Source organism: Amblyomma americanum, chromosome 5, assembly GCF_052857255.1.
Source record: "Amblyomma americanum isolate KBUSLIRL-KWMA chromosome 5, ASM5285725v1, whole genome shotgun sequence".
NCBI lineage: Eukaryota > Metazoa > Arthropoda > Arachnida > Ixodida > Ixodidae > Amblyomma > Amblyomma americanum.
Window position 1 is genome coordinate 46,592,349 of NC_135501.1, and position 7,263 is coordinate 46,599,611.

At 45.9% G+C, this 7,263-nt stretch overlaps 1 pseudogene; it reads left to right on the forward strand.

Moving 5' to 3' along the window:
• Window positions 1-4,251: 4,251 nt before the first annotated feature.
• LOC144133830 (uncharacterized) lies at window positions 4,252-6,119 on the forward strand (annotated as a pseudogene).
• Window positions 6,120-7,263: the final 1,144 nt, after the last annotated feature.

Below are 7,263 nucleotides of genomic sequence, written 5' to 3' on the forward strand. Positions count from 1 at the left end.
GGTAAAAAGTGGTATCGTTGCTCTGATGTCGCAGCCGTGGAATGTCGCAGCGGCGCGCAGCCCCCGACCCTTTCCTTCGATCATAATAATACTAGCATACGCGCCGCCGATATTCAGGAGGCGCCTCGAGCAGCCCTGCGGCAACCAGTGTTACTCAGCGTTTCTCCAAAGAACTTTGCGATCACTCTCGTTTCCTCTTGCTTTGCTTGCAGTTGTTTGCGGATATGGCTGCGGTCTACGATTTTAGAAAGCGGGAGAAAGAAACTGTGTCAGAAAATTAGTGAAGAATCAGAACTCTGACGTGACAATGTTGCGAAAGCATTAGATTTACTCTCGTTGGTCACTTTGATGTTTTTACTCCAAGCCGAGGCTTCATACACGGAGTATTTTTAGTCCTAAAGTACCACTTTAGGAAGTGTAACAAGGTCGTTTTAAGATGTGCGCCGCTTCACCTTGATTGACGCGAGAAGGAAGCGACGCGGCGCTTCATTGGTCGCGGTATATGGGATCACTTCAGATGCCTCGCTCATCAGCGGCACTCGTCGATTACAAAAGACGAGACACACCCGTCTACGCTGCGGCATCTCAACATTTCGCATTCAACTGTCTCTCTCTCTCTCTCTCTGCGCCTCCGCGCTTCCTTCGTGAGGCATGGTAGTGTGCCCATCGATTTTTTTTTTATTCTAGAAGTGTGCCATGAGGCATAAGTTGAAAAAGGAAGGGGGGGGAGGAATTCACGGGATTGAAAGTTAAAAGAAGGAGTGAAGAACCATTGCGCTGAGGTAGTCGCAGAGGTTGCTAATGAAACGGTTGTCCATAGTCCACTTCACGTAGTCACTTTAGCGGTTACACCGCAGGCCCACCTCCCTGAGGAGCCGTTTTCTGATAGCAGCCGTTCCTGGGCACGTCCACAAGTGCCGCACATCACAAATGTCCGGTGCAGCGCTACAGTGAGGGCACCTGTCAGGTGCTGGCAGATCTGTGGCACGCCACCGATGACGGACAGATGGTGTCAGAGCCGCCCCTGCCTGAATCCGGCACACGGATACCTCCTCCTGCCGAGTAAGACTACGGAGAGAGGGTGCGAACTCGGAGGAATTAGAGCGTGTGTTCGCTGGCGCAGAACTTCGGAATCGGAAACATGGGACAGGAACGGATCCCATGTTTTCGATTCCAAAGTTCTGCGCCAGAGAATACGCACCCATCGATTACGAAGCCTCGAGTCTTCTTTCTCTTCTCGTTCTCTTGAGGTGTAGTGGTAACTTTCATTCGTCATATGCGTGGCCCACCCCCAGAACAGCCTTTACCCAAATTTAAAACTGCGAAGACCCAATTCAGCGTCATTATCAGTTTAACTACGTTAAACTTGCTATCACTTTTAAGTAGGTGAAGGGTAGGCCGAGGGTGGTGGTGTTGTGTGGGCGGGCCTTGCTAAAGCGAGGCTGTGGTGAGGTGGGCTGAGGGTGGTGCTTCTGCGTTGAAGCGGCTCTTCGTTTGGGCTGGAAGCTACACTTCAGGCGTCAGGCTCACGGAGGGAAAGCGTACAGCGCCATTGCTTCCACATTGAAGAATTGACAAGATAATGACCGCCATCATTTATAATCGTCACTGCAAAGTTCCTGCCCCTTTCCTAAACACGGATCGTGTCACCTGTAATATATACCGTCTGGAACCTACTATGCGCTGCGCACGATGCTTGCCCACACTTGTGCTGAGAACATTATATAAGAGCTTTACACTTGTGCTGAAAGCACTATATAAGAAGAGCTTTAGCAGCGCTCGGTTTCAGACGTCAGTGTTGTCGGTAACGCGTTTCAAGCAACGGCGTTACTAGTAACGCGTTACTTTTTCGGTAACTTAGTAACTTACTCGTTACCATTTCGGACCTGTAACGGGTAACGCACTTACGTTAACATTTTTTTGGTAACGTGAGGTGCCACGTTACTAGTTACTTTTTATTCCAGATGCCACCCCCCCCCTCCGCCGCCTTTTTTAGAAAAAACAACACCTAACGTGATGTCATGATGCTCACGACGACCCTTGTTGCGGCTCGCATCTATGACAGAAAACACCTGCGCTTGACGACGTACTCAACCAAAAAAAGCACGTACGTTTCTCCGTAAGCTTGTTTTCCAACCAAAAGGTCTCGTTCCAAAACGACAGTCTCGAATTCTTTGTTGAAGCGAAGCGAGTCATTTTCCTCCTTCTGGGCGAACTCAGGAATGCCGCCAGTTTACTTCAAGATGGCCCTAATAGAGCTGTCAGAAAAGTACAATGGTGCAGCGCAGAACAGGGGATTGCAGTCAACCGGCTGTAGCCCTGCAGTGGACGAAAATAAGGAAATTGGCCTTTGTTCCTGTGCGGGTAGTAGTGACTCGTGAGCTACCGCATACTAAACAATTTAAAAATTCTCTGCTGAACAACACTGTCGCTCCAACTATCTCCATTCACCGCCCCCCCCCCTTTCTGCAACAACCAACTCCACAAAGCTCTGTGACGAAGGGTGGTGTCCCTCCTTTTCCTACCTAGACTCTGTTGCAGGCAGAGTGCGACCATCTGGAGTTGTCATTCGCTTGAATAATATGAACGTGTGGACTGGGTTCGAGACCACTTGGTTAGAAAACAAGCCTGGCAGAGAAGACGAGTTACAGGTTTCCGCGAATGGTGGATTCTAGGAAAAATGGCACAGAAATTTTTGAGAAGCGCTGACACCAGGTAGGGAGGGTAGAGCCGTTACCGATCAAAGCTTGATGAAAGCCGCGTAGTCCACCATGCGGCCCATACGTAGACGCTTTTCTTAGAACTGGATTGCTGCAAGTGAACTGCTGTCACTTGTGCCATGTCCGTGTTCCTCCGGAAGAAAACCATTAGCCCATTTCCTCGCATCCGGTTCCTGGTGGCGGAGAGCTGCAGACATTAATGACAGTGCTTTCAGAAGGCCTTGACTCTTGCTTCAACCTGTAGTCGGGTTGCCGAAATCAAGAGAGGTTTGAGAGGCAATAGGAAACACGCGCTTTTTAAAATAAAAAACACCAGGCACATGCGAGGATGGGAACAGACCGCCGAGGTGTGAAAGACTATAAAAAGTAGAGGCGCCTTCAGGCTACGTCGTCTGCCCATCTCGGCCTTCGTGTGACTTGGAAGAATGGCCGCTAGAACTCTGAACTCTTCGCCGAGGCTTGCCATGAGCAAATGTTTTGTTTTAGAAAATAGAAAAGATGAAAACTTCACTTTTAAGTGCCTCCTTTGTATGTCAAAACTGAAGCTGTTGAGCTGCGGAAGTCCTCGAACTCTAATTTGAAAAAACATGTGAAGGAAAGCTTGACTTTCGAATCTGTCTTTTTAAATTTTACTTTGTTTCCGGTGTTGAGCGTCAGTACAGAAGCATTTTGGCAATATTGGCAGATTAGCAACACCCCAACCCCTCTATTGGTATTTCAACTTTTCTAATGACTGCTTTTTACATTTTTAAGTAGAACCTGCACAGTCAAAGCCTCAACGAGATTGACATGCTGGCAAAGATTAAGGAGACTGCGCGAAGAACATTTCAGTCCAGAATAAAATTCGCCCCGGCGGATTACTCAAGAGAAACTCAACTTTATTCACTCAGTGACTCAAGAGCGGCTTGACGTGCTTGTTGAAGAGTTTGTCATCAGTGCAGCGCATCCCTTTTCGGCCGTAGAGGAACCATTATTTGAGAAGTTACTCAAAGAAACATCCCCAGAAAGAACAGTTCTTACATGTTCAATGCTCATGACTCGTCTTGATGCACACCTCGAAACGATTAAAGGAAATTTACGCTCAGCTTTTCAAAGAGATCCCTCATGTGGCTGTCACCGCGGACTGTTGGACTCACTTTCACAGGTGAATCTTTTAGCTCTTTATAATTGTTTAGAAACAAGTGCGTAGAATGGAGAATTTTGCATGGTTGGTTCGTGTTCATCTCATAGTGTAAATAATACTCAGCGCGAAAGTTTAAATACAAACAGAAGAAGGAAGGCCTGTGGCGTGTTCATTTCTAACCCTTCGCGCTCAGTATCACTTTCATTATGAAGAAATGTATTTTTGGTGCATTAGTTGTCCCTCCGCGTTAGCCTAAGCCAAGAAAACCTTCTAAATCGTGTATTTTTGCGACCTTGTTTAGTGTAATCTTTAATTAAAATATGGCTTCCAGGTGTTACCTTGGAGTGACAGCTTTGTGCCTGGATCCGGAAACTAGACCGAAAGGTTGCCGCCTCCGCATGTCGCCGCATGAAAGGGAGCGTAAACTATGAAAGCCTGGCCGCTACACTTGAAGTGGTGTTCAGTGAATTCGAGCTTCACGGACACTGGATCGAACTTCTTGAAAGCTGTTAGGTAACATAAAGCATCCTCCCCCCCTCCCCCCCGGTGAATTACCGAGTTCTGGTAAACATTGCTAAATATTGTCTGCGCGCTGCACAGGCTCCACTGTCAAGATAAAGGAGATGATGAAGGCGAGCAGAACTGCGAGCCCGTATACTTATGTCCGCTCATCGAAAGCCTGGAGGAAGGCAAATACCGGCTTCCACTACATCATCGGTGTTCTGCGCACATCATGAACCTATATGCAAGTGTTGATGCAGCGAGGGCGGACTGTGTTGATGCGGATTATGCTAGTATATAACAAAGTGTGTTCAGCAAGTGCCCGAAACTGTGGAATAAGCAGGGACAGTCAATGCAAGCAGCTGACCTGATTAACACCCATTGCGGGATCTACTTACCGCACCCGGCTGTTAAAAGATGGAATTCAACATATTAGGGCTGTAGACGCTATCAATTCCTCGCTAGAAAAAGGCAGGACTTGGAATCTATTTTCTCCATGCTCATAAATCCCAGGCTGTAGAATCCTCACGAGTCCAAGTTCATAGTGGAATAATGCAAGGTATATAGCTCCTAGGTACAATTCTCACGGCTTCTAGTTAAATATTCGGTTTTTACACTGCAGATCATGAAGCCTGTGTGTTCTGCCTTGGACGTCCTGCAAGGTAACAACTACAGCGATTACCTACTTCCGGCGCACGATGTTGTCATCAAAAAGATCGAGCACGAGAAAATCTCTGGACTGCACTTCTTCCGGCCTCTAGCTCAGTGTGTCTTGGACGGAATCCTCAAGACATTAGTTTTTAACCCAAGTCATAGGCTTATTAAGAAAAAATGGACTGCTTATATATTGCTACTCTGCTCACATTCTGCGAGCGCCGCCATGTGGCCGAGCGGCATGACGGCTCGTGACGGAGCGAGGAAGACGACGCTTCCGCTCCGGTGCGTGCTGCTGGTTTGCTTGGCCGTTCGATTAGAAGCCCCTTTTCAAGTCGCGCTACATTTGTTGGCGGGAATATCTAATCGTTTAGGCCGGTAAGAAGAGCTGCGCGCTCATGTTGTGGACATCATGCAAACATGATTCGCATATTCAAATGTTTTATATTTTCACACTTCCCTCTATTGCTTTTCTGTTTTTAACAAACGTATTTCGTGCAGTCGAGGTTTATCACTTAAATTAACTTCATCTGCTTAAAGTAGTGTTCGACATCGCAAGATACAGGGGGTGCCATTTACAAATGTTTATAGCTATTCGACAACTTTCCAGTCATTTTGAAAGCAAATTTGTTCATGCGAGTTTTTGCTGACGCGGATTCACCACTTTTTTATGAATCAGAAGGATCTGCTGGTTGCGGCTACCTAGCTACCGAGGTTCAAGTTGTCGAAGACTGAGGACGAAGCGAAGCGAAATGTTGTCCTCGATACCGTCAAAGTGAGCTGCCGAAATTTTCTCGGCTTGCGGGCATACAGACAGCGACCAGCCTCAGATCCAGCACAACAGATGACTTCTTAGGGAACTCCTTGACACCATCGTCAAGTGAAGATGAAGAATCGTCTCGGTACCTTTTGATGCCGCGTAACTTTGCGCTGAGTGGGCTCAAGGAAAGCTTTCTATGCGTTCACCAGTTCTTCTTGAAAGTGAATACAGGAGTGCATCCAGTGCATCCGTCGACTGCCTGCTTAGCGCAGGTGCAGACGTATTCACTAAGAAGCGAGGCAATCTCCCCGATGTCACCTTTGAAATGCAGCTGTTGGATAATTTAAACAACAAGTTGTAGTTATTAGAAAGTTGCTGCTGTTTGTCAACATTGTTCTAAACATAAATTTTGCTTATTTCTATTTGCCGCTGTGGTTACATTTCTAGTTATTGAGTTCCTGAGCGAGCGAGGCTCGCAATTTTGAGATAATTATACAGGTTCAAATGAATAAACAAATTGATGTTCTCAAATATATTTTTTCCGAAACTATGCCACTGAAGCATTCCTTTATTGGTACACAACTTGCGCTATTATTTTGTTAGTAGAAGAGCAACCGAATTACTGTAAATTTGTTGAGTTCAGCTATGTTTTCTTTTGGGAACTTAGAATTATGTGAAATATGAGCTTTATAAAATAATTCTCTTGAGTTCATGAAGCGAACACGCCTTGATTAATATTTATAACTGTGGAGTAACGGCAAAGTAACGTGAGATATATTTTTTCGGTAACGGTAACGGTAACGCGTTAACTTTGCTTTTAGGTAACGTAGGGCAGTAATGCGTTCTTTTTTATTAGTGTAACGAATAACGTTCTTAGTTATTTTTTTCGGTAACGCCTACACTACAACACTGGTTGCAGTTGGGTTTTGAGGGTCGTTAGAATTCCTACTCGAGTGTCCCAGGAAACAGAGAATGTTGTTATAATGTACATTGGTGGCCTAGCTCAGAAGAAAATAGCCAGAACTGTTGGGACAACACAGAAAACCGTCAATAGAACAATCAGTGCTTTCAGAGACGAATGCCGTGTTCGCGGCGTAGCACAATACTGTAGCCGCAAAACTACTGAAGATGAGAATGCAGTAGAAAATGTGTGGGACATCTTTAAAACAAGCCTCGCAAAAAATCAGTCCGCATTAAGCTACATGGGATGAACTATGAGAGAACATTCAGTTTAAGTGGGAGAGAATCAAGAGGAAATCGGAATTGCTGTATTGCTCTTTATGAGACCGTATTGAGTCGCGTCGAAGAGGTTGTACACTCCGGAGAAAAATTAATCAACTGTTTAATTGCACGAAGAGTTCATTACACCTCACTCATGCCTTAGATTTATTATATTTTCGGTTCACAATGAAACATGCAAACCGCACATCGTTGAGTCGAAACTCCGTTTAAGTAGTGTAATTTCTTCATTGACAGAGGCTTGTGTCAATGAATCCCGCAGAAAA